Source organism: Elephas maximus, chromosome 13, assembly GCF_024166365.1.
Source record: "Elephas maximus indicus isolate mEleMax1 chromosome 13, mEleMax1 primary haplotype, whole genome shotgun sequence".
In the NCBI taxonomy this organism is placed as follows: Eukaryota; Metazoa; Chordata; class Mammalia; order Proboscidea; family Elephantidae; genus Elephas; species Elephas maximus.
In genome coordinates this window covers 11,451,194-11,478,299 of record NC_064831.1, presented here as the reverse complement: position 1 = coordinate 11,478,299, position 27,106 = coordinate 11,451,194, and positions in this window count along the sequence as shown.

Here is a 27,106-nt window from a genome sequence, read left to right as displayed (position 1 = left end):
CAACAATCAACCAACTTGACCTCATTGACTTATACAGAACTCTCCACCCAACTGCTGCAAAGTATACTTTTTTTTCTGGCGCACATGGAACATTCTCTAGAATAGACCACATATTCAGTCATAAAACAAACCTTTGCAGAGTCCAAAACATCGAAATATTACAAAGCATCTTCTCAGACCACAAGGCAATAAAACTAGAAATCAATAACAGAAAAACTAGGGAAAAGAACTCAAATACTTGGAAAATGAACAATACCCTCCTGAACAAAGACTGGGTGATAGAAGACATCAAGGATGGAATAAGGAAATTCATAGAATGCAATGAGAATGAAAATACTTCCTATCAAAACCTCTGGGACACAGCAAAAGCAGTGCTCAGAGGCCAATTTATATCGAGAAATGCTCACATACAAAAAGAAGAAAGAGCCAAAATCAGAGAACTGTCCCTACAACTTGAACAAATAGAAAGTGAGCAACAAAAGAATCCATCAAGCACCAGAAGAAAACAAATAATAAAAATTAGAGCTGAACTAAATGAATTAGAGAACAGAAAAACAATTCAAAGAATTAACAAAGCCAAAAGCTGGTTCTTTGAAAAAATTAACAAAATTGATAAATCATTGGCTAGACTGACTAAAGAAATACAGGAAAGGAAACAAATAACCCCAATAAGAAACGAGAAGGATCACATCACAACAGAACTAACTGAAATTAAAAGAATCATATCAGATTATTACGAAAAATTGTACTCTAAGAAATTTGCAAACCTAGAAGAAATGGATGAATTCCTGGAAAAACACTACCTACCTAAATTAACACATTCAGAAGTAGAACAACTAAATAGACCCATAACAAAAAAAAGAGATTGAAACGGTAATCAAAAAACTTCAATAAAAAAAAAGAGATTGAAACGGTAATCAAAAAACTCCCAAAAACAAAAAGCCCTGGCCCGGACGGCTTCACTGCAGAATTCTACCAAACTTTCAGAGAAGAGTTAACACCACTACTACTAAAGGTATTTCAAAGCATAGAAAATGACGGAATACTACCCAACTCATTCTCTGAAGCCACCATCTCCCTGATACCAAAACCAGGTAAAGACATTACAAAAAAAGAAAATTACAGACCTATATCCCTCATGAACATAGATTCAAAAATCCTCAACAAAATTCTAGCCAATAGAATTCAACAACATATCAAAAAAATAATTCACCACGATCAAGTGGGATTTATACCAGGTTTTTTTTTTATGCAAGGCTGGTTTAATATCAGAAAAGCCATTAATGTAATCCATCACATAAATAAAACAAAAGACAAAAACCACATGATCTTATCAATGGATGCAGAAAAGGCATTTGACAAAGTCCAACACCCATTCATGATAAAAACTCTCACCAAAGTAGGAATTGAAGGAAAATTCCTCAACATAATAAAGGGCATCTATGCAAAGCCAACAGCCAACATCATTCTAAATGGAGAGAGCCTGAAAACATTTCCCTTGAGAACGGGAACCAGACAAGGATGCCCTTTATCACCGCTGTTATTCAACATCGTGCTAGAAGTCCTAGCCAGGGCAATTAGGCTAGACAAAGAAATAAAGGACATCCAGATTGGCAAGGAAGAAGTAAAATTATCTCTATTTGCAGATGACATGATCTTATGCACAGAAAACCCTAAGGAATCCTCCAGAAAACTACTGAAAGTAATAGAAGAGTTTGGCAGAGTCTCAGGTTATAAGATAAACATACAAAAATCACTTGGATTCCTCTACATCAACAAAAAGAACATCGAAGAGGAAATCACCAAATCAATACCATTCACAGTAGCCCCCAAGAAGATAAAATACTTAGGAATAAATCTTACCAAGGATGTAAAAGACCTATACAAAGAAAACTACAAAGCTCTACTACAAGAAATTAAAAAGGACCTACTTAAGTAGAAAAACATACCTTGCTCATGGATAGGAAGACTTAACATAGCAAAAATGTGTACTTTACCAAAAGCCATCTATACATACAATGCACTTCCGATCCAAATTCCAAAGTCATTTTTTAATGTGATAGAGAAATCACCAACTTCATATGGAAGGGAAAGAAGCCTCGGATAAGCAAAGCATTACTGAAAAAGAAGAAGAAAGTGGGAGGCCTCACTGTACCTGATTTCAGAACGTATTATACAGCCACATTAGTCAAAACAGCCTGGTATTGGTACAACAACAGGCACATAGACCAGTGGAACAGAATTGAGAACCCAGATATAAATCCAACAACATATGAGCACCTGATATTTGACAGAGGCCCAGTATCAGTTAATTGGGGAAAAGATAGTCTTTTTAACAAATGGTGCTGGCATAATTGGATATCCATTTGCAAAAAAATGAAACAGGACCCATACCTCACACCAAGCACAAAAACTAACTCCAAGTGGATCAAAGACCTCAACATAAAGACTAAAACGATAAAGATCATGGAAGAAAAAATAGGGACAACCCTAGGAGCCCTAATACAAGGCATAAACAGAATACAAAACATTACCAAAAATGACGAAGAGAAACCAGATAACTGGGAGCTCCTAAAAATCAAACACCTATGCTCATCTAAAGACTTTGCCAAAAGAGTAAAAAGACCACCTACAGACTGGGAAAGAATTTTCAGCTATGACATCTCCGACCAGCGCCTGATCTCTAAAATCCATATGATTCTGTCAAAACTCAACCACAAAAAGACAAACAACCCAATCAAGAAGTGGGCAGAGGAAATGAACACACACTTCACTAAAGAAGATATTCAGGCAGCTAACAGACACATGAGAAAATGTTCTCGATCATTAGCCATTAGAGAAATGCAAATTAAAACTACGATGACATTCCATCTCACTCCAACAAGGCTGGCATTAATCCAAAAAACACAAAATAATAAGTGTTGGAGAGGCTGCGGAGAGACTGGAACTCTTATACACTGCTGGTGGGAATGTAAAATGGTACAACCACTTTGGAAATCTATCTGGCGTTATCTTAAACAGTTAGAAATAGAACTACCACACAACCCAGAAATCCCACTCCTCGGAATATACCCTAGAGAAACAAGAGCCTTCACACAAACAGATATATGCACACCCATGTTTATTGCAGCTCTGTTTACAATAGCAAAAAGTTGGAAGCAACCAAGGTGTTCATCAACGGATGAATGGGTAAATAAACTGTGCTATATTCACACGATGGAATAGTACGCATTGATAAAGAACAGTGACGAATCTGTGAAACATTTCATAACATGGAGGAACCTGGAAGGCATTATGCTGAGCGAAATTAGTCAGAGACAAAAGAACAAATATTGTAGAAGACCACTATTATAAGATCTTGAGAAATAGTAAAAACTGAGAAGAACACATACTTTTGTGGTTACGACGGGGGGAGGGAGGGAGGGAGGGAGGGAGAGGGTTTCTTACTGATTAATTAGTAGATAAGACCTGCTTTAGGTGAAGGGAAGGACAACACTCAATACATGGAAGGGCAGCCCAATTGGACTGGACCAAAAGCAAAGAAGTTTCCGGGATAAAATGAATGCTTCAAAGGTCAGCGGAGCAAGGGCGGGGGTTTGGGAACCATGCTCTAAGGGGACTTCTAAGTCAATTGGCAAAATAATTCTGTTATGAAAACATTCTGCATCCCACTTTGAAATGTGGCGTCAGGTGTCTTAAATGCTAACAAGTGGCCATCTAAGATGCATGAATTGGCCTCAACCCACCTGGAGCAAAGAAGAATGAAGAACACCAAGGTCACATGACAACTAAGAGCCCAAGAGACAGAAAGGGCCACATGAACCAGAGAACTACATTATCCTGAGACCAGAAGAACTAGTTGGTGCCTGGGCACAATCGATAACTGCATTGACAGGGAGGACAATAGAGAACCCCTGAGGGAGCAGGACATCAGTGGGATGCAGACCCCAAATTCTCATAAACAGACCATACTTAATGGTCTGACTGTGACTAGAGGAATTCCGGCGATCACGGTCCCCAAACCTTTTGTTGGCACAGGACAGGAACCATTCCTGAAGACAACTCATCAGACATGAAAGGGACTGGACAGTGGGTAGGAGAGAAATGCTGAGGAAGAGTGAGCTAATTATATCAGGTAGACACTTGAGACTGTGTTGGCATCTCCTGTCTGGAGGGGGGATGGGAGGATAGAGTTGGAAGCTGGCAAAATTGTCACGAAAGGAGAGACTGGAAGGGCTGACTCATTGGGGGAGAGCAAGTGGGTGTAAGGAGTAAGATGTGTATAAACTTATACGTGACAGACTGACTTGATTTGTAAACGTTCACTTGAAGCTCAATAAAAGTTAATAAAAAAACTTTATTTAACAGAAGAAATGAGAAAATAATATCTGCTCTTAACACTTCTATTCATATTCATATTTCAGATTTACACCCCCCAAGAAAGAAAGAGAAAGAAATTATAATGGTTGTGAATTGATATAAAAAATTATTATTGAAGGTTATACAATAGTCTAAACAGAAAACCTAATAGAAATTAAATGCAATTGATGAATTGTAACAGAAAGCTTAGCAATGATTTTAGGTGAATTTTCAAAACCATTTAATTAAACAAAAGCTTTAGAAGATTTATTTTAAAAGATACAAGTTACATAAGAACAAAACTGCACAAACTCCTCAATGACATGCATGGAATCAAGCTTTCGAGACCTTCATTTGCTGATGTGGCATGACTCAAAATGAGAAGAAACGGCTGCAAACATCCATTAATAATAGAAACATAGTATGTATGAAGTATGAATCTAGGAAAATTAGAAATCATTAAAAAATGAAATGGAACACATAAACATCAATATCTTAGGCATTAGTGAGCTGAAATGGACTGATATTCACCATTTTGAATCGGACAATCATATGGACTACTATGCCAAATTGAAGAGAAATGGCATTAAGTTTATCATCAAAAACAACATTTCAAGATCTATCCTGAAGTACAATGCTGTCAGTGATAGGATAATATCCATATGCCTACAAGGAAGACCAGTGTCTTAGTCATATAGTGGCGCTATAACAGAAATACCACAAGTGGGTGGCTTTAACAAAGAGAAATTTATTTTCTCACAGTCTAGTAGGCTAGAATTCAAAATTCAGGGTGTCAGCTCCAGGGGAAACTTTCTCTGTCAGCTCTGTGGGAAGGTCTCCATCATCAATCTTCCCCTGGTCAAGGGGCTTCTCAGGTGCAGGGACCCTGGGTCCAAAGGACATGCTCTGCTACTGGGGATGCTTTCTTGGTGTTATGAGATCACCATATCTCTCTGCTTGCTTATCTCTTTTATATCTCAAAAGGTATTACCTTAAGACACTATCTAATCTTATAGATCTCATCAATATAACTGCAACTAATCCATCTCATCACATCATTGTGATAGGATTTACACCACATAGGGAAATCACATTAGATGACTAAATGGTAGACAATCATACAATACTGGGAATCATGGCCTAGCCAAGTTGACAGATATTTTTTAGGGACACATTTCAATCCATGACAAGCAGTTAATATGACTATTATTCAAATTTATGCACCAACTGCTAATGCCAAAGATGAAGAAACTGAAGATTTTTACCAACTTCTGCAGTCTGAAATTGATCAGACATGCAATCAAGATGCATTGATAATTACTGATGATTGCAATGTGAAAGTTGGAAACAAGAAGGAACAGTAGTTGGAAAATCTGGCCTTTGAGACAGCATGATAGAATTTTGCAAGACCAATGACTTCTTCATTGCGAATACCTTTTTCAACAACTTAAATGGTGAGTAAACACATGGGCTTCACCAGATGGAATATACAGGAATCAAATGTCTACATTGGTGGAAAGAGACAATGGAAAAGCTCAATATCATCAGTCAGAACAAGACGAGGGGCTGACTGTGGAACAGACCATCAATTTCTCATATGCAAGTCTACGAGAGCCAAAGTACAACCTTGATTATATCTCACCTGAATTTAGAGACTATCTCAAGAATAGATTTGATGAATCGAAGGCTAATGCTTGAAGGCCAGATGAGTTGTGGAATGACATCAAGGACATCATACATGAAGAAAGTAAGAGGTCATTGCTCTGACAGGGATCACAATAGAGGGTCTGAGAGCTGGAGAAAAATGTGGAACAAAATTCTAACTCTCAAAAAAGACCAGATTACTCACCTGACAGAGACTGGAGAGATGCTGAGTATGTCCCCCGGACACACTTTTAGCTCAGTAATGAAGTCACTCCTGAGGTTCACCCTTCAGACAAAGATTAGACAGACCCATAAAGCAAAACTAAAGGGGCACAAAAGCCCAGGGGCAAGGGCTAGAAGGCAGGAGGGGACAGAAAAGCTGGTCATAGGGAACCCAGGGTCCAGAAGGGCAGAGTGTTGACATATTGTGGGGTTGGTAATTAGTGTCACAAAACAATATGTGTACTAATTGTTTAATGGGAACCTAGTTTGTTCTGTAAACCTTCATCTAAAGTATGACAATAAAGATATGAAATAAAATATATATGTATATCTGTTGGAAAAAAAAGAAAGCAAGAGGTCATTAAAAAGCCAGGAAAGAAAAAAAGAAGACCAAAATGGATGTCAGAAAAAACTCCGAATTTGCTCTTGAATGTAGAGTAGCTAAAGCAAAAAGAAAATAATGAAGTAAAAGAGATGAATAGAAGATTTCAAAGGGCACCTCAAGAAGACAAAGTAAAATATTATCATGAAATGTGTAAAGACCTGGAGTTAGAAAACCAAAAGGGAAGCACATGCTCGGCATTTCTCAAACTGAAAGAACTGAAGAAAAAATTCAAGCCTTGTGTTGCAATATTGAAGGATTCTACAGGAAAATATTAAATGACACAGAAAGCATCAAAAGAAGATAGAGAGAGGCAGAGTCAAGATTGCGGAGTAGTCAGACACTTCCAGTGATCCCTCTTACAACAAAAACCAAAAACAAAAAACAAAGACCTGAAAAAACAAGTGGAACAATGTTATACATGACAAGATAAGGGCCCTGAACATCAAAGGCAAAGTTAGGAAATCAGACTGAGTGGCCGCGGGAGGGAGACACGGTTCAGAAGTGGGGAGCAGTTGCCGGACCTGACTTGGTGAGAAATGGCACCCCTTGGACACAGTCCCCTGGAGGGACAGTGGCAGGGCTGGCAGTAGCATTCAGGATGCAGTTTCCTCATGGGGAGACAGCAAGTCACACAGTCTACTCACAACTCCGGAACCAGAGAAGAACAGTGCTGTTGGCAAAAGCTAAGTACTTGCATTCATTTTACTGTGCGCTCAGCCCCCAAGATGGCTTCAGTAGCTGTAGATTTCCCTGCACCTGAGATAGGTGTTGCTGTGCAGCCTGAGCCATTCTCCTGGCCTTGGAGAAGGAATAAATTAACAATTGGGGGAAAAGATAATCTGCCAGCTCCACTAAGCTGGGGAGCTCAAGACAGAAGAAGCTCCTTTCCAGGCACAAATGGTCCACGGACTTTCAATACCTTTCACCCCTGCATGGACCTGTGTAGGCCCATCTCAGGAGATTAGGCCCTTGTTACTGCAATGGTGTATGTGCTGGGTATCCAACTTCAACTGTTTTACATTGCAGTGGAGAGGTGTGTTTTTGATGTTTGACACTACTCTGCCTATTAAACAGGGTCCTCACCTACCTACATTGGTGGCCTGAGGAGTGGTGGCTCCACCCACATCATCTAGACACCCAAGACAGGGGTCCAAGGATAACAGGTGCCTCCCAGTCCTTACAACCAAAAGCATAGGGTGCCTGTGGTATAAATGCAGAACCCAGCTACCTGTGCACTATAGAAAACAGGGGTGCACTTTCCTCACAGACACTTGGGAGATGGTTGTCAGCCCCCTGCCTTTGTTCAGAGTGTGACCCCCTGCTGCAACCAGATACCTGTGTCTCCAACAACCACCCCTCCCCATCTAAGACTATAGGACTTGATGACCTACAATTGATGACCAACTATCTAGACACCTGAGCTGAATCTATACAAGAAAAGTGAATGGACTCCTAGGCTCATATACCTGGTAACAGCTCTAGCCATCTGGTGACAGGACGTTAAATCTTGAAAGTTGCAAATGATCAAGCGAGCTCACTCAAGCAGCCTATTTGGGCATATCAAAACAAAACAAAGCAAAAAGCTAGGATAAAAAAATACAGTAGGCAAAAGTAAAATTATAAAATAAAATAACTTATGGATGGCTCAGAGACAGCATTCAATATCAAATCACATAAAGAAGCAGACCATGATCACTTCAACAATCTCTCAAAACAAAGAATCAAGGAATCTTCCACATGAAGGTGTCTTCCTGGAATTACCAGACGTAGAATACACAAGGTTAATATACAGAACTTTCAAGAGATCAGGGAGATCAGGCAAAATGCAGAACAAGCCAAAGAACACACAGATAAATTAGATGAAGAAATTAAAATGGCTACTCAAGAACATAAAGAAAAATTTAATAGGCTGCAACAATCCACAGAAAGAAAGCAATCAGGAATTCAGAAGATTGACAATAAAATTACAGAATTAGACAACTCAGTGGACAGAGGAACAGTATTGAGGAAATGGAAAGCAGAATTGGTGAGATTGAAGATAAATAACGTGGCACCAATATATTTGAAGAAAAATCAGATAAAATTATTTTTAAAAACATGAAGAAATCCTAAGAAGCATGCGGGACTCTATCAAGAGAAATAACCTAACAGTGATTGAAGTATCAGATTAGGGAGGGTTAACAGAAAAAACAGAGAGAATTGTTGAAGATTTGTTGGCAGAAAATTTCCTTGATACCGTGAAAGATGAGCAGCAGATATCTATTCAAAATGCTCATTGAACCCCACATAAGGTAGATCTCAAAAGAAAGTCACCCAGACATATTATAAACAAACTTGCCAAAACCAAAGACAAAGAGAGAATTTTAAGAGCAGCTAGGAATAAACGAAAAGTCGCCTACAAAAGAGACTCAATAAGAATAAGCTCAGACTACTCGAGAGAAACCATGCAGGGAAGAAGGCAATGTGATGAGTTATATAAAGTGATGAAGGAAAAAAATTGCCAGCCAAGAATCATATACACAGCAAAACTGTCTCTCAAATATGAAGGTGAAATTAGGACATTTCCAGATAAACAGAAGATTAGTGAATTTGTAAAAAAAAAATACAAGAAATACTAAAGAGGGTTTTCTGGTTAGAAAATCAACAATATCAGATATCAACCCAAGACTAGAATGCAGGACAGAGCAACCAGATATCAACCCAGGTAGGGAAATCACAAAAATAAATCAAGATAAAAAAATGCTCAGAACAGGGAAACAGTGATGTTATTACGTAAAGGACGACAATACTAAAATAATAAAGAGGGACTGAAAAATGTAGTCATAGATCTTTCATATAGAGAGATAGTCAAGGGGTAGAGAGAAATAAAAGTTAGATTTAAACTTAGAAAAATAATGGCAAATATTAAGGTAACCAAAAAGGAGACTAACAATCCTACACATCAAAATAAAATACAAGAAAAAGGTAACAACTCAGAAAAAAAACAACAATGAATAAGAGGAAAAGACAATATACAAAGAAAAACTACTCAGTACAAAAAATTAAGCAGAAAAAAGAAACTCGACAACATACAAAAAAAGATATCAAAATGACAGCACAAAACTCATAACTACCAGAATTACACTGAATGTAAGTGGACTAAATGCACTAATAGAGACAGAGAGTGAAAGAATGGATTAAAAAACACGATCCATGTATATACTGCCTACAAGAGACACTCCTTAAAGACACAAACAAACTAAAACTCAAAGGATGGAAAAAATATATATCAAGCAAAAAAGAATCAAAAAAGAGCAAGAGTGGCAATATTAATTTCTGACAAAATAGACTTTAAAGTTAAATTCACCAAAAAGGATAAGGAAGGACACTATATAATGATTAAACAGACAATATACCAGGAGGATATCACCATATTAAATATTCACACACCCAATGACAGGGCTTCAAGATACATAAAACAAACTCTAACAGCATTGTAAAGTGAGATAGACAGCTCCACAACACTATTAGGTGACTTCAACATACCACTTTGGTGATGAACAGAACATTCAGAAAGAAGCTCAGTAAGGCATGGAAGATCTAAATGCCACAATCAACCAACTTGACTTCACATACATATACAGAACACTCCACCCAACAGCAGCCAAGTATACTTTCTTTTCCAATGCATATGGAACATTCTCTGGGAGAGACCACATATTAGGCCATAAAGCACACCTTAACAGAATCCAAAACATCAAAATATTGCAAAGCATCTTCTCTGACCATGAAGCTATAAAAGTAGAAATCAAAAACAAAAAAAAAGCAGGGAAAAGAAATCAAACACTCAAAAACTGAGCAATACCTTGCTCAAAAACGACTGGGTTATAGAAGAAATTAAGGATGGAATAAAGAAATTTACAGTATCCAATGAGAATGAAAACACTTCCTACCAGAACCTTTGAGACACAGGTAAAGCAGTGCTCAGAGGTCAATTTATAGCAATATATGCACACATCCAAAAAGAAGAAAGGGCCAAAATCAAAGAATTATCCCTACAACTTGAACAAATAGAAAGAGAGCAACTAAAGAAACCCTCAGGCATCAGAAGAAATTAAATAATAAAAAGTAGAGCAGAATTAAATGAAATAGAGAACAGAAAAAAAAATTGAAAGAGTTAACAAGACCAAAAGCTGGTTCTTTGAAAAAATTAACAAAATTGCTAAAACATTGGCCAAACGGACAAAAGAAAAACAGGAGAAGAAGCAAATTACCCAACATCACAACAGACCCAACTGAAATTAAAAGAATCATATCAGATTAGTACGAAAAATCATACTCTAACAACTTTGAAAACCTAGAAGAAATGGATGAATTTCTAGAAACACATTGCCTACCTAAACTAACAGAAACAGAGGTAGAACAGTTAAATAAACCCATAACAGAAGAAGAGTTTGAAAAAGGTAATTAAAAAAATTAAAAATCTCCCAACAACAACAACAAAAGCCCTGGCCCTGACAGCTTCCCTGGTGAGTTCTACCAAACTTTCAGGAAAGAGTTAACACTACTACTAGTAAAGGTATTTTAGAGCATTGAATAAGATGGAATACTCCCAAACTCATTCTATGAAGCCAGCATATCCCTGATACCAAAACCAGGTAAAGACACCACAAAAAAAACAAAACAAAACAAATTACAGACCTATATTCCTCACGAAATTAGATGTAAAAATCCTCAACAAAATTCTACCCAATAGAATTCAATAATATGTCAAAAAAAATAATTCACCATGACCACGTGGGATTCGTACTAGGTATGCAGGGATGGTTCAACATTAGAAGAACAGTCGAAGTAATCCACCATATAGGTAAAACAAAGGACAAGAACCACATGATCTTATCAACTGATGCAGAAAAGGCATTTGAGAAAGTCCAACACCCGTTCATGAGAAAAACTCTCAGCAAAATAGGAATAGAAGCAAAATTGCTCAACACAATAAAGGGCATTTATATAAAGCCAACAGCCAACATCACCCTTAATGGAGAGAGCCTGAAAGCATTCCCTTGAGATCGGGAACCAGACAAGGATGCCCTTTATTACCACTCTTATTCAACAGTATGCTGGAGGTCCTACCCAGAGCAATTAGGCCAGATAAAGAAATAAAGGGCATCCAGATTGGTAAAGAAGAAATAAAAGTATCTCTATTTGCAGATAACACGATCTTATACAGAGAAAACCCTAAAGAATCCTCAAGAAAACTACTAAAACTAATAGAAGAGTTCAGCAGAATATCAGGATACAAGATAAACCTACAAAAATCAGTTGGATTCCTCTACACCAACAAAAAGAACATTGAAGAGGAAATCACCAAATCAATACCATTTACAGTAGCCCCCAAGAAGATAAAATACTAGGAATAATTGTAACCAGAGACATAAAAGACCTATACAAAGAAAACTACAAGACACTACTACAAGAAACCAAAAGAGACTTACGTAAGTGGACAAGCATACCTTGATCATAGATAGGAACTCTGAACATTGTAAAAATATCTCTTCTACTGAAAGCGATCTATAGATATGCTGCAATTCCAATCCCAATTCCAAGGACATTTTTTAATGTGATGGAGAAACAAATCACCAACTTCATATAGAAGGGAAAGAGGCCCCAGATAAATAAAGCATTACTGAAAAAGAACAAAGTGGGAGGCATCAAGTTACCTGATTTTAGAACTTATTATACCGCCATAGTAGTGAAAACAGCCTGGTACCAGTACAGCAGCAGACACATAGACCAATGGAACAGAACTGAGAATCCAAACATAAATCCATTCACTTATTAGCTGATATTTGATAAAGGCTCAAAGTCAGTTAAATGGGGGAAAGATAGCCTCTTTAACAAATGGTGCTGGCATAACTGGATATCCCTCCACAAAAAAATGAAACAAGATCCATACCTCACACCATGCACAAAAACTAACTGAAAATGGATCAAAGACCTAAATATGAAATCTAAAATGATAAAAATCATGGAAGAAAAAACAGGGACAACACTAGGAGTGCTAATAAAAAAAAAAATATGTAGCATAAACGGTACAAAAAACATTGCTAACAATGTGCAAGCACCCAAAGAGAAAAGAGAACTCCTAAAAATCAAACACTTACGCTCATCCCAAGCCTTCACCAGAAGAGTAAACTGATTACCTACAGACTGGGAAACAGTTTTTAGCTATAACATTTCCGATCAGCCTCTGATCTCTAAAATCTACATGATATTGCAAAAACTCAATAACAAAAAGACAAATAATCCATTTTAAAGATGGGCAAAGGATAGGAACAGGCACTTCAACGAAGAAGACATTCAGGCAGGTAACTGATACATGAGGAAATGCTCACAATCATTAGCCATTAGAGAAATGTAAATCAAAACTACAATGAGACACCATCTCACTCTAGCAAGGCTGCCATTAATGCCAAATCACAAAATAATAAATGTTGGAGAGGTTGTAGAGAGCCTGGAACATTTATTCACTGCTGGTGGGAATTTAAAATGGTGCAGCCACTTTGGAAATCAATCTGGCACTTCCTTAAAAAGCTAGCAATAGAACTACCATAGCATATGGCAATCCCACTCCTTGGAATATATCTTAGAGAAATAAGAGCCTTTATATGAACAGATATATGCACAACCATGTTCACTGCAGCACTGTTTACAGTAGCAGAAAGATGGAAGTAACCAAGGTGCCCATCAACAGATGAATGGATAAATAAATTGTGGTGCATTCACACGATGGAATACTTCACATAGATCAAGAACAATGATGAATCCGTGAAATATTTCATAGCTTGGAGGAATCTGGAGGGCATTATGCTGAGTGAAATTAGTCAGTTGCAAAAGGACAAATATTGTATGAGACCACTGTTATAAGCACTCAAGAAATAGTTTAAACAGAGAAGAAAATATTCTTTGATGGTTATGAGGGTGGAGAGAAAGGGAGGGAGAAGGATATTTGCAAATCTAGATAGTAGACAAGAACTATTTTAGGTGAAGGGAAAGACAACATACAATAAAGGAGAGGTCAGCATAAATGGACTAAATCAAAAGCAGTTTCCTGAATAAACCAAATGCTCCAAAGGCCAGAGTAGCAGGGGCAGCAGTTGGGGGACCATGTTTTCAGGGGACATCTAGGTCAATTGGCATAATAAAATCTATTAAGAAAACATTCTGCATCCCACTTTGGTGAGTGGCGTCTGCAGTCTTAAAAACACTATCAAGCAGCCATCTAAGATGCATCAATTGGTCTCAACCCACCTGGAGCAAAGGAGAATGAAGAATACCAAAGATACAAGGTAATTATGAGTCCAAAAGACAGAAATGGCCACATAAATCCAAGACTATTTCAGCCTGAGACCAGAAGAACTAGATGGTGCCCGTCTACAACCGAAGACTGCCCCGACGGGAAACGAAACAGAGCATCCCTGACGGAGCATGAGAGCAGTGAGATGCAGACCTCAAAGTCTCATAAAAAAATCAGACTTAATGATCTGACTGAGACTAGAGGAACCCTGGAGGTCATGGTCCCCAGACCTTCTGTTGGCCCAAGACTGGAACCATTCCCAAAGCCAACTCTTCAGACAGGGATTGGACTGGATTATAGGATAGAAAATGATAGTGGTGAGGAGTGACCTTCTTGTCTCAAGTGGACACATGAGACTATGTGGGCAGCTCCCGTTTGGAGGGGAGATGAGAAGGCAGAGGGGGACAGAAAGTGGCTGAATGGACACAGGGAATACAGGGTTGAGAGAAGGAGTGTGCTATCTCATTAGTGGGAGAGGAACTGGGAGTACATAGCAAGCTGTATACAAATTTTTGTATGAGAGACTGACTTGATTTGTAAAGGTTCACTTAAAGCACACACACACAAAAGACAGAAAGAATACACAGAGTCACAGTACCAAAAGAAATGGTCGACTTTCAGTCGTTTCATGAGGTGGCATATGATGAAGAACTGGTAGTAGTGAAGCAAGAAGTCCAAGCTACACTGAAGGCACTGGCGAAAAACAAGGCTCCAGGAGCTGACTGAATACCCACTGAGTTGTTTCAACAAACAGATGCAGCACTGTAGATGCTCACTCCACCATGCAAAGAAATTTGGAAGCTAGCTACCTGGCCAACAGACTGCAGGAGATACACGTTTGTGTCCATTCCAAAGAAAGGCGATCCAACAGACTGTGGAAGTTATCAAATGTAAATCATAGTATTAGTAAATATGGTAAACAAACAAACAAAGAAACTCTATCTATTCTACAGTGAATGTGACATTCTATCCCCAGGAGATCTAGTGAGTTTATGATGTTGTTGTTAGGTGCTGTTGAGTCAGTTCCAACTCATAGCGACCCTGTGTACAACAGAAGGGAACAATGCCCAGCCCTGGGCCTTTCTCATTGCTATGTCTGAGCCCACTGTTGCAGCCACCGTCTCAATCTATCTCATTGAGGATCTTTGTCTTTTTCACTGACCCTCTACTTTACGAAGCACGATGTCTTTTTCCAGGGACTGATCCCTCCTGATAATATGTCCAGAGTACGTGAGACCAAGTCTTGCCACCCACCTTTCTAAGGAGCATTCTGGCTGTACTTCTTCCAAGACAGGTGTGTTCATTCTTCTAGCAGTCCGTGGTATATTCATTATTCTTCACCAACAACACAATTCAAGTTTCAGTTCTTTTGCCTTCCTTATTCATTGTCCAGCTTTATCTGCACATGAGGCGACTGAAAATATCATGGCTTGGTTCAGGCACACCTTAGTCCTCAAAGTGACATCTTCGATTTTTAACACTTTAAAGACGTCTTTTGTAGCAGATTTGCCCAATAAAATATGTCATTTGATTTCTCGAAGTCTGCTTCCGTGGGCGTTGATTGTGGATCCAAGTAAAATGAAATCCTTGACGACTTCAGTATTTTCTCTGTTTATTGTGATTTTTTTATTGTTCCAGTTGTGAGGATTTTTGGTAATTTACTACGGCAGCCCTAGAAAATGAATACAGAGCCCTTCACCAAGAACAAGTCAAGTTAGCACCAAAAATGCTCCTGTAAGGGTAGCTGCGTGGCATGAGACATGGCGGTTTTAAAAAAGTATGAAGTAAAACTTTCAGCTTTGACAAAGAAGGGCTCCTCTAAGTCCAAGTTCTAAGTCCATTGCTGTTGGGTCAATTCTATCTCATAGTGACCCTAAAGGACAGAGTAGACTTGACCCATAGGGTTTCCAAGGAGTGGCTGGTTGATTCGAACTGCTTGAATAAGTATTGTGAAAAAATACAACCCTGACACACAACTTTTCTGAGCTTAGTATTAAAACAAAGCAAAACAAAAAAGTCGCTATCGAGTGGATTCTCACTCACAGGGACCCTATAAGACAGAGTAGAGCTTCCCCACAGGGTTTCCAAGGAGCGACTGGTAGATTCAAACTGCAGACCTTTTGGTAGCAGCCAAATACATAACCACTGCACCACCAGTGGCTTTCAAATCAGCTATAGGCTGATGATCTTCAAATTCTTAGAACCTGGAAAACTACTCTACCTCAGAGTGGTATCCACAGCTGGGAACCGTTCTCCACACTTGGATGACCTCAGACATCCAAATCTAACATGTCCAGAAAAAAATCTTTTGGTCATTTTCTCAAGTTTGTTCCTCCATGGTTTTCCACATGGTAGAGAATGGCTCTGGTGACCATGCGCTCATGGTAGCCTGAATTCTAGAAGTCACCTTTGATTCTCCATTCCCTTCATCCCATACATCTGATCCACCAGCAATTCTTGGGAGCTCAAGCTCCAAAGTTCACCTCAAGCCTGCCCACTGTTCCCACCTGCACTACCACCATCAGTCCTCACCCTGACCACTGCAGAAGCATCCTGACCAGTCCTCTGTATTTGCTGTCTTCAAGTTCTCCTGGGCTACAGTTAATTCCTGGGACACATTCTTTCTCAAGACCATTGAACAATAGAAGGAGAAGGGCATTTAGTTGTATGCTACCTCCTCCGCTTGAGCTGCATGCCCCTGAGAAATCACTTTTCACTGTCCACTCTATAATGTCTCTATTCCAATTTCCTGTCTTTGGCCGCACTGCTTTGATAGCGTGCATGCATGTGTGCTTCAGGGGTCAGGTAGACAGATGCTTGGAGGAATTTTTCTTAGTACAATCATGGTTGTGTGCCATCAAGAGATTCTGACTCATATCAACCCTGTATGACAACTTAGAACTGCCTCACAAGGTTTCCTAGGTTGCAGCCTTCATGGCGCAGCCCTGGTGGCCCCGTGGTTAAGAGCTCAGCTGCTAACCAAAGGGTGGACAGTTCGAATCCAACAGTTGTTTCCTGGCAGAAAGACATGGCAGTCTGCTTCTGTAAAGACTTATATTCTTAGAAACCCTATGGGGCAGTTCTACTCTGAGTCAGAATTGATTCAACAGCAACTGGTTTGGATTTTGTTTGGTTAGAATCTTTATGGGAGCCCATCTCCAGATCTTTTCAACCCCTGAGCTGGTGGGTTCCAATGGCCCACCTTTCAGTTTGCAAAGCACCTAACTGTTGCACCTCCAATACTTAACTCTGCGCGAGAGGGCCCTCTCCTGACGTCTCCTGTCTCCTCAACCCGCACACCTTGGCGTTGTCTTGCTTCTAGATCCCACCCTCCCCTCTGGAGGCCCAAACCCCCCACACCCGCCCCACACCCGGGCCGCTGGGCGGGGCCGGCAGCCATGTTCCACGCCCTCCAGCCAGTTACTCCCGGAAGCGCTGGGACGGGTGGTGAGGGGCCCGGGCCGGATGGCGCGCCTTAGAGAGGATGGTGTTCCTGCTGCTTTCCGTGCCGTGTTTTCTGAAAGGTATGAAACTCCGGCAGCTGGACGGAGGGACCCGCCCCCAGACTGAAGGAGCCCGGCCCCTCGAAGGTGTGGAGGCAAGGCGCCAGGAGGGCGGGTCCCAGTGCCAGCATCCCCTGTGCTCCAGAGGTTCGAGAGTCCGGACGTTGGGTTAGCAGCTCGCATCGCCCCCTCCACCGTACCCCATCCCGAGTGATCCCCAGGGGTGGACGTGGCGCTGGGCTGGGTGGACGCAGCCATTCTACGGGCTGCGAGAGGGAGCCTCTGGCCCGGGAGACGCAGCTGGTCTGCGAAATTTGCATCCCCATGGATTTGCGGGGGAGGGGGTTCCAGCCGCGGGATCCAGCTACGGAGTGCCCTCGGGCCGGGCGCTTGAAGGGCTTGGGGAGAAAGGCCGTGTCCAGGGCTGCGCCAATGTCCCTACTCTGCCCGGGGCGGGTTTGCGGGCCAAGCTGGGGGATGGGCGCCTGCCCCCCGCCCCCACCTGCTCCCTGTGCCAGGGGGGAAACCAGGCCCAGAGTTCGCCCGAGGGGGTGAGATTCCAGACTGAGGGCGGGGCACTCACCCCCATTCATCGTCCCACCCCCACCAGACTCCGTAGGGTGCCAGGGATGGGGAGACAGGGATCCCCCGCCCAAGGCCCTGCTGCCCCTTACTGTTTTGGGCGCTGTGCCTGGGAGGCTGAGGCACCCCGCGTCCTCGCCCGCGCCCGGCTGGTCTACTCTCGGGGCTGGGGCGTCGGCGCGGCTCGGGCCCCACCGGGAAAGTAAGGGGTCCTGGGAATCTGTGGAGCAGCGCGGGGATCCTATTCCTTGTGGAAGCAGCGATTCAGTGTCTGTTAACAGTGTGGATGCCGGGTCCCGCTCCCCCTCTGGGTGGTGGGGGTGGGGGTAGCAGGAAGGGGTCCTGAGCAACCAGGTCGTTTGTTAACTTAAACATTTGTGCGGCGCTGTGTAGCGGTCGCTGTGGACGCGGTCTCTGGTGGTGAGGGGATTTGAGGGGTCCTCAAACTGGCGGGATTTGGAGCCCCTACCCTGGTGGCAGTGGGTTTAGTGGGTTACCCTGGTGGCGTAGTGGTTAAGTGCTAAGGCTGCTAGCCAAAAGGTTGGCAGTTTGAATCCACCAGGCGCTCCTCGGAAACTCTGTGGGGCAGTTCTATTCTGTCCTATAGGGTCGCTATGAGTCAGAATTGACTCGATGGCAACAGGTGTGGTTTTTTTTTTTTAGGTTGGAGGAGATTAGGTGTCTCTCGGGCTGACATTTGAAGGTCTGGAGCTGACGGTTTGTGAGGGTTTATAAGGGTTTTAAGCGCTCCGGCCATGGGCACCAACCCGATCTTCCAGCCCCTGCGGACGGACCGCCCCGTGCCCCGGGGGGATTGGCTGCCCTGTGACCCCGAGCCCAGAGGGCGGTGAGAAGCTGACAAACATGAGTGATGCCCTGCAGGCTCCAGTCAGCGGGGCAGCGCTGCTCACATGGTCTCAATACGGGCAGTGGGCTTCGTGCCTGGGGGGTGGTTTCCGAATGTTCCCTCGTGTCCCACCACCCCGTGCGGGGCGACAACTCTCCCCTGGGCGGGGACCTAGTAGAGGCCTGCAGGGCATCACGGTATGGAGGGGCAGAGCTTGGGCGGGGAGGGCGCGACCCTGCAGGTTCCTGTACGTGACCACGGCGGGGGGGTGCGGGTCGTGAAGGCTGGGCCTGGTCGAGGACCCACTAGGTCTCGCAGAAGGAGTGCGTCAGGATAATCATAGCATTAATGGGAGTATTGCGAGAGCGCCCTGGGGCGTTGGGTCCCTCGGGAAGAAAAGCTTCTGCTATCGCCACTGGAGCGGTACCCAGGTTGTCCCGGCTTAGGTCCAGGAGGTTCCCGTGCTCGGGGGGGCTGGTGGGCAGAACAGAACCGGCGGTGCGCGGGCCCTCTCGCGGCCTTGCGCCAAATCGCTGAAGTTCAGTGTCAGGCGATTCTAAGCCATGGTTTTGGAACTGAATAGTGAAGCAGAGCAAATGATGCAGTGCCTTGATGGGACCGGTGGAGACAACAAGAAGCAAAGCACAGCTGAAACTTCAAAATTCCACTGAGTGTTAGTAGGATTTGGAGGGAGAAAAGAGACGGAGAGTCGAGAGGCCCAGAGATGCAGAAGGGTTAGAGGATTAGGGTTAGGGGTTAGGGTTTGGTGTTAGGGGTCCAGGTTTGGGGGTTAGAGGTTTGGGAGTTAGGTTTAGGGGTATAGGTTTTAGGTGGTTGGGGGTTGGGGTTAGGGCTGGGGTTACTAGGCTCGGGCACAAGTGGTTTAGGGTTATGGTTAGGGTTAGAGTGAGGCTGAGGTTGATCCCCCAGTCTTGTGTACTGTCTCTTCCTTCACCGGAGTTACCACATATCTGTCATTTGGTAGGAAACCCTGATGGCGTAGTGGTTAAGACCCACCAGTGCTAACCAGAGGTCTGCAGTACGAATCCACCAGGCACTCCTTGGAAACTCTATGGGGCAGTTCTAATCTGTCCTATAGGGTCGCTATGAGCTGGAATCGACTCGACGGTAGTGTGTTTATTTTTTTTGGTTATTGTTTTGTTGGCTTTTCTCTACCCTCTTTGTCTCCCTGGCGAACATCAAGGATTGTTTCTGTGTGTAAATTTTTCATGAGTTTTTATGATAGTGGTCTCTTACTGTATACGTCGTTTTGTGATTGACTTAGTCAGTATGATGCGCTCCAGATTCACCCATGGTGTGAGATGTTTCGGAGATTCATCATTGGTCTTTATTGTCGTGTAGTGTTCCACTGTGTGTATGTACCGTAGTTTGTTTATCCATTCCTCTGTGGATGAGCACTTAGGTTGTTTCTATCTTTTTGCTACTGTGAATAATGTTGCCGTGAACACGGGTGTGCATATGTCTATTCCTGTGACTGCTCATGGAAACCCTGGTGGCTAGTGGTTAAGTGCTACGGCTGCTAACAAAAAGGGTTAGGGTTTGAGGTTCGGGACGTTAGGGTTAGGGTTGTTAGAGTTAGGGTTGTTAGGGTTTGGGGTTAGAGTTTAGGGTTAGGGTTTTTCGGTTAGGGTTTTTGGGTTGGGGTTAGGTGTTAGGGTTAGGTTTAGGGTTTGAGTTTGGAGTTACAGGTTAGGTGTTAGGGGTTGCAGTTTGGGATTTAGGGTTTTGGGGTTTAGTCATTAGGGTTTGGGTTAGGTTTTAGGGGTTAGGGTTTAGGTTTATGGTTGGGGTTGGTGTTGGGTTTGTTTGGGATATGTGGTTTGGGGTTAGAGGGTGGGTGTTAGAGGGTTGAGGTTTAGAGGGTTGGGGGTTAGAGATTGAGGGAGGTAGAGGGTGAGTGGTTAGAGGGTGAGGGGGTTAGAGGTTGAGAAGATTATAGACTGAGGGAGTGAGAAGGTGAGGGTGTGAGGGGGTGAAAGTTAGGGTTTAGGGTTAGAGGTTTTAGGCTTAGGGTTCAGAGGCTTAGGGTTAGCGGGTTATGGTTTCAGGGTTCAGAGGTTGGGGTTGGTGTTGTGGTTAGGGTTAGAGAGTTAGGGTTAGAGGTTTAGGGTTAGAGGATTAGGGGTATGGTTTAGAGGTTTAGGGTTAGGGGTTATGGCTAGGGTTTAGAGGTTCAGGTTTAGGGGTTTGGGGTAAGGTTTTAGGGTTTAGGGTTAGAGGGTTAGGTTTAGGGCTTAGGGCTTAGTGTTTAGGGTTTTAGGACTTAGGGTTTAGGGCTTAGGGCTTAGAGCCTAGGGTTTAGGGCTTAAGGTTTAGGGTTTAAGGCTTAGAGTGAGCGTTAGGGCTGGGGGCTGGGGTTAGGGTTTAGGGTTAGGGTATTAGGGTTAGAGGGTTAGATGGTTTAGCGTTTAAGTTTAGGGTTTAGGGGTTGGGGTTAAGGGTGTTAGTGTTCAGGGTTTTGGTGTTTAGGGTGTTAGGGTTAAATGTGTTAGGGCTAAGGGTGTTAGGGTTTTAAGTGTTATGGTTTAGGGTTTAGGGTTAAGTGATAAGGTCAGGCTTAGGCTCATTCTTAGGTTTAGGGCTAGAGAGTTGAGGTTTAGGGTTTGGGGTTGGGTTTGGGGGTTGGGGTTAGGTTTAGGGCTAGGGTTAGAGGGTTAGGGTTAGAGGGTTAGAGTTAGAGGGTTAGGGTTTCGGGTTAGGGTTTCAGGTTAGCGTTAGAGGGTTATGGTTCGAGGGTTAGGGTTAGGGTCGTTAGGGTGGTTAGGGGTTAGGGTTAGGTGTTAGGGTTTAGGGTTTATAGTCAGGTTTAGGGTTTGGGCTTTGGGTTTTGCGGTTTCGGTTTAGGGTTTGGGGCTTAGAGTATAGGGTTTAGAGTGTAGGGTTTTGGTGTGTAGTGTTTTGGGGTATAGGTGTTTAGATTGTAGGGTTTAGAGTATAGGGGCTCGGGTTTGGGTTAGGGTTAGAGTTTAGGGCCTTGGGGGTTAGGATCTAAGGGCTTAGGGTCTTAGGGACTTTGGGGCTTAGGGTTTAGGGGCTAGAGTTAGAGGGCTAAGGCCAGAGGGCCAGGGTTATGGTTTGATTCCTAGCTGGCAATTTTTCCTGCAATATTTTGTGTAAGTCATCCCATTGCCTTCTTGCCTCCATGATTTTTGCTGAGTAGTTCAAGTTTATTGTTATTTACTCTCCTTTGTTGGTGACTTCCTTTATCCCTAGCCTCTCTTAAAATTCTCTTTATATTTGATTTTGGCAAGTTTGATTATTATATGTCTCGGTCACTTTCTTTTGAGATCTACCTTATGTGAAATTCGATGAGCATCTTTCATGATATCAGGGAAGTTTTCTGCCACCAAATCTTCAACAGTTCCCTCTGTATTTTCTGTTAGCCCTCCCTCTTCTGGTACTGCAATCACTCATAGTTATTTCTCTTGATAAAGTCCCACATGATTCTTTGGATTTCTTCATTTAAAATTCTTTTATCTGCTTTCTCTTCAAATATATTAGTCCCAAGAGTTTTATCTTCAATCTCAGTAATTCTGCCTTCCAGTTCTTCAATTGTGCTCTTCTTACTTTCTATTGAGTTTTCTAACTCTGTAATTTTATCGTTAATCTTCTGAATTTCTGATTGCAGTCTCTCTATGGTTTCTTGCAGCTTATTAAATTTTTAATTATGTTCTTGAGTAACCTTTTTAATTTCTTCAGCTGCTTTATCTGTGTGTTCCATGGCTTGTTCTGCATTTTGCCTCATTTTCTTCCTGATGTCTTTAAGAGTTCTGTATATTAATCTTTTGTATTCTGCATCTGGTAATTCCAGGATCACACCTTCATCCAGAAGATTCCTTGAGTCTTTGTTCTGAGAGCTTGTTGAAGCAATCATGGGTCAGCTTCTTTTTTTTTTTTTTATTTTAATAATTTTTATTGTGTTTTAAGTGAAAGTTTACAAATCAAGCCAGTCTCTCACATAAAAACTTATACACAACTTGTTACATATTCCCAATTACTTTCCCCCCAATGGGACAGCCCACTCCCTCCTTCCACTCTTTCTTTTTGTGACCATTTTGCCAGTTTCTAAGCCCCTCTACCCACCCATCTCCCTTCCAGGCAGGAGATGCCAACATTGTCTCAAGTGTCCACCCAAACCAAGTAGCTCATGCCTCACCAGCATCCCTCTCCAACCCATTGTCTAGTCCAATCCATGTCTGATGAACTGGCTTTGGGGATGGTTCCCATAGTGGGTGAAAGGAAGGTGTGGGGGCCATGATCACTGGGGTCCTTCCAGTCTCAGTCAGACCATCAAGTCTGGTCTTTTTATGAGAATTTGGGGTCTGCATCCCACTGTTCTCCTGCTCCCTCAAGGGATCTCTGTTATGTTCCCTGCTAGGGCAGTCATTGGCTGTGGCCCGACACTATCTAGTTCTTCTGGTCTCAGGATGATGTACTCTCTAGTTCAGGTAGTCCTTTCTGTCTCTTGGGCTCGTTATTATCTTATGTTCTTGGTGTTCTCCATTCTCCCTTGATCCAGGTGGGTTGAGAATCATTGATGCATCTGAGATGGCTGCTTGCTAGCATTTAAGATCCCAGATGCCACTCTTCAAAGTGGGATGCAGAATGTTTTCTTAATAGATTTTATTATGGCAGTTGACTTAGATGTCCCCTGAAACCATGGTCCCCAAACCCCTGCCCCTGCTTTGCTGACCTTTGAAGCATTCAGTTTATTCAGGAAACTTCTTTGCTTTGGTTTAGTCCAGTTGTGCTGACCTCCACTGTGTTGAGTGTTGTCCTTCCATTCACCCAAAGTAGTTCTTGTCTATCTCTTTAGTAAATACCCCTCTCCTACCCTCCCCACTCTCGTAACAACAAGGGAATATGTTCTTCTCAGTTTAAACTATGTCTCAAGATCTTATAATAGTGGTCTTATACAATATTTGACCTTTTGCATCTAATTTCACTCAGCATAATGCCTTCCAGGTTTCTCCATGTTATGAAGTGTTTCACAGATTCATCACTGTTCTTTATTGATGTGTAGTATTGCATTGTGTGAATATACCATAATTTATCTATCCATTCATCCATTGATGGGCACCTTGGTTGCTTCCATCTTTTTGCTATTGTAAACAGTGCTGCAATAAACATAGATGTGCATATATCTGTTTGTGTAAAGGCTTTTATTTCTCTAGGAGATTGCTGGGTTGTATGGTAGTTCTATTTCTAGCTTTTCAAGGAAGAGCCAAATTGATTTCCAAAGTGGTTGTATACCATTTTACATTCCCACCAGCAGTGTATAAGTGTTCCAGTCTCTCCACAGCCTCTCCAACATTTATTATTTTGTGTGTTTTGGATTAATGCCAGCCTTGTTGGAGTGAGATGGAATCTCATCGTAGTTTTGATTTGCATTTCTCTAATGGCTAATGATCGAGAGCATTTCCTCATGTATCTGTTAGCTGCCTGAATGTGTTCTTTAGTGAAGTGCCTGTTCATATCCCTTGCCCATTTTTTAATTGGGTTGTTTGTTTTTTTGTGGTTGAGTTTTAGCAGAGTCATGTAGATTCTAGAGATCAGGCGCCGGGTGGAGATGTCTTAGCTGAAAACTTTTTCCCAGTCTGTAGGTGGTCTTTTTACTCTTTTGGTGAAGTGTTTAGATGAGCATAGGTGTTTGATTTTTAGGAGCTCCCAGTTATCTGGTTTCTCTTCGTCATTTTTAGTAATGTTTTGTATTCTGTTTATGCCATGTATTAGGTCTCCTAATGTCCCTATTTTTTCTTCCATGATCTTTATCGTTTTAGATTTTATGTTTACGTCTTTGATCCATCTGGAGTTAGTTTTTGTGCATGGTGTGTGGTATGGGTCCTGTTTCATTTTTTGCAGATGGATATACAGTTACGCCAGCACCTTTTGTTAAAAAGACTATCTTCTCCCCAATTAACTGACACTGGGCCTTTGTCAAATATCAGCTGCTCATATGTGGATGGATCTATATCTGGGTTCTCAGTTCTGTTCCATTGGTCTACGTGTCTGTTGTTGTACCAGTACCAGGCTGTTTTGACTACTGTGGCTGTATAGTAGGTTCTGAAATCAGGTAGAGTGAGGCCTCCCACTTTCTTCTTCTTTTTCAGTAATGCTTTACTTATCCACGACTTCTTTCCCTTCCATATGAAGTTGGTGATTTGTTTCTCCATCTTTTTAAAAAATGTCATTGGAATTTGGATCGGAAGTGCATTGGATCTATAGATGGCTTTTAGTAGAATGGACAATTTTACAATGTTGTCTTCCTGTCCATGAGCAAGGTATGTTGTTCCAATTACGTAGGTCCCTTTTGGTTTTTTGCAGTAGTGCCTTGTAGTTTTCTTGGTATAGCTCTTTTACATTTTTGGTAAGGTTTATTCCTAAGTATTTTATCTTCTTGAGGGCTGCTGTGAATGGTATTTATTTGGTGATTTCCTCTTCAATGTTCTTTTCGTTGATATAGAGGAATCCAACTGATTTTGTATGTTTATATTGTAATCTGAAACTTTGCTGAACCCTTCTATTAGTTTTAATAGTTTTCTTGAGGATTCCTCAGGGTTTTCTGTGTATAACATAATGTCGTTGGAAAATAGAGATAATTTTATTTCTTCCTTACCAATCTGGATGCCCTTTATTCTTTGTCTAGCCTAGTTGCTCTGGCTAGGACCTCTAGCACAATGTTGAATAAGAGCGATGATAAAGGGGATCCTTGTCTGTTTCCTGTTCTCAAGGGAAATGCTTTCAGGCTCTCTCCATTTAGAATGATGCTGGGTATTGGCTTTGTATCAATACCCTTTATTATGTTGAGGAATTTTCCTTGTATTTCTGTTTTGCTGAGAGTTTTTATCATGAGTGGGTGTTGGACTTTGTCAAATGCCTTTTCTGTATCAATTGATAAAATTATGTGGTTCTTGTCTTTTTTTTATGTGGTGGATTACAGTAATTGTTTTTCTAATATTGAACCAACCTTGCATACCTGGTATAAATCCTACTTGGTTATGGTGGATTATTTTTTTTGTATATTGTTGAATTCTATTGGCTAGAATTTTCTTGAGGATTTTTGCATCTATGTTCATGAGGGATATAGGTCTGTAATCTTTTTTTGTGTTGTCTTTAGCTGGTTTGGGTATCAGGGTTATGCTGGCTTCATAGAAGGATTTAGGTAGTATTCTGTCCTTTTCCATGCTTTGAAATACCTTCAGTAGTAGTGGTAAGTCTTCCCTGAAAGTTTGGTAGAACTTTGCAGTGAAGCCTTCAGGACCAGGGCTTTTTTTTGTTGGGAGTGTTTTGATTACCTTTTCAATCTCTTTTTTTGTTATGGGTCTATTTAGTTGTTCTACTTCAGTTTGTGTTAGTTTAGGTAGGTAGTGTTTTTCTAGGAATTCATCCATTTTTTCTAGGTTTTCAAATTTGTTAGAGTACAATTTTTTGTAGTCATCTCTTATGATTGTTTTAATTTCAGTTGGATCTGTTGTGATATGGCCCATCCCATTTCTTATTCGGATTATTGGTTTCTTTTCCGTATTTCTTTAATCAGTCTGGCCAATGGTTTATCAATTTTGTTAATTTTTTCAAAGAAGCAGTGTTTGGCCTTGTTAACTCTTTCAATTGTTTTTCTATTCTCTAATTCATTTAATTTTGCTGTAGTTTTTATTTTTTGCTTTCTTCTGGTGCCTGACAGTTTCTTTTGTTTCTCTCTTTCTGTTTGTTCAAGTTGTAGGGACAGTTCTTTCATTTTGGCTGTTCTTTAATATGTGTGCCTTTATTGATATAAATTGACCTCTGAGCACTGCTTTTACCATGTCCCAAAGGTTTTCATAGGAAGTGTTTTCAGTCTCGTTGAATTCTGTGAATTTCTTTATTCCCTCCTTAAGGTTTTCAGTCTCGTTGAATTCTGTGAATTTCTTTATTCCCTCCTTAAGGTCTTCCATAACCCAGTCTTTTTTGAGCAGGGTATTGTGCAGTTTCCAAGCATTTGATTTCTTTTCCCTGGTTTTTCTGTTATTGATTTTTACTTTTATGGTCTTTCGTTCAGAGAAGATGTTTTGTAATATTTCAATGTTTTGGGTTCTGCAAAGGCTTGTTTTATGACTTAATATGTGATCTATTCTAGAGAATGTTTCATGTGCACTAGAAAAGAAATTATAGTTTGCCGCTGTTGGGTGGAATGTTCTGTATAAGTCTATGAAGTGAAGTTGTTTAATTGT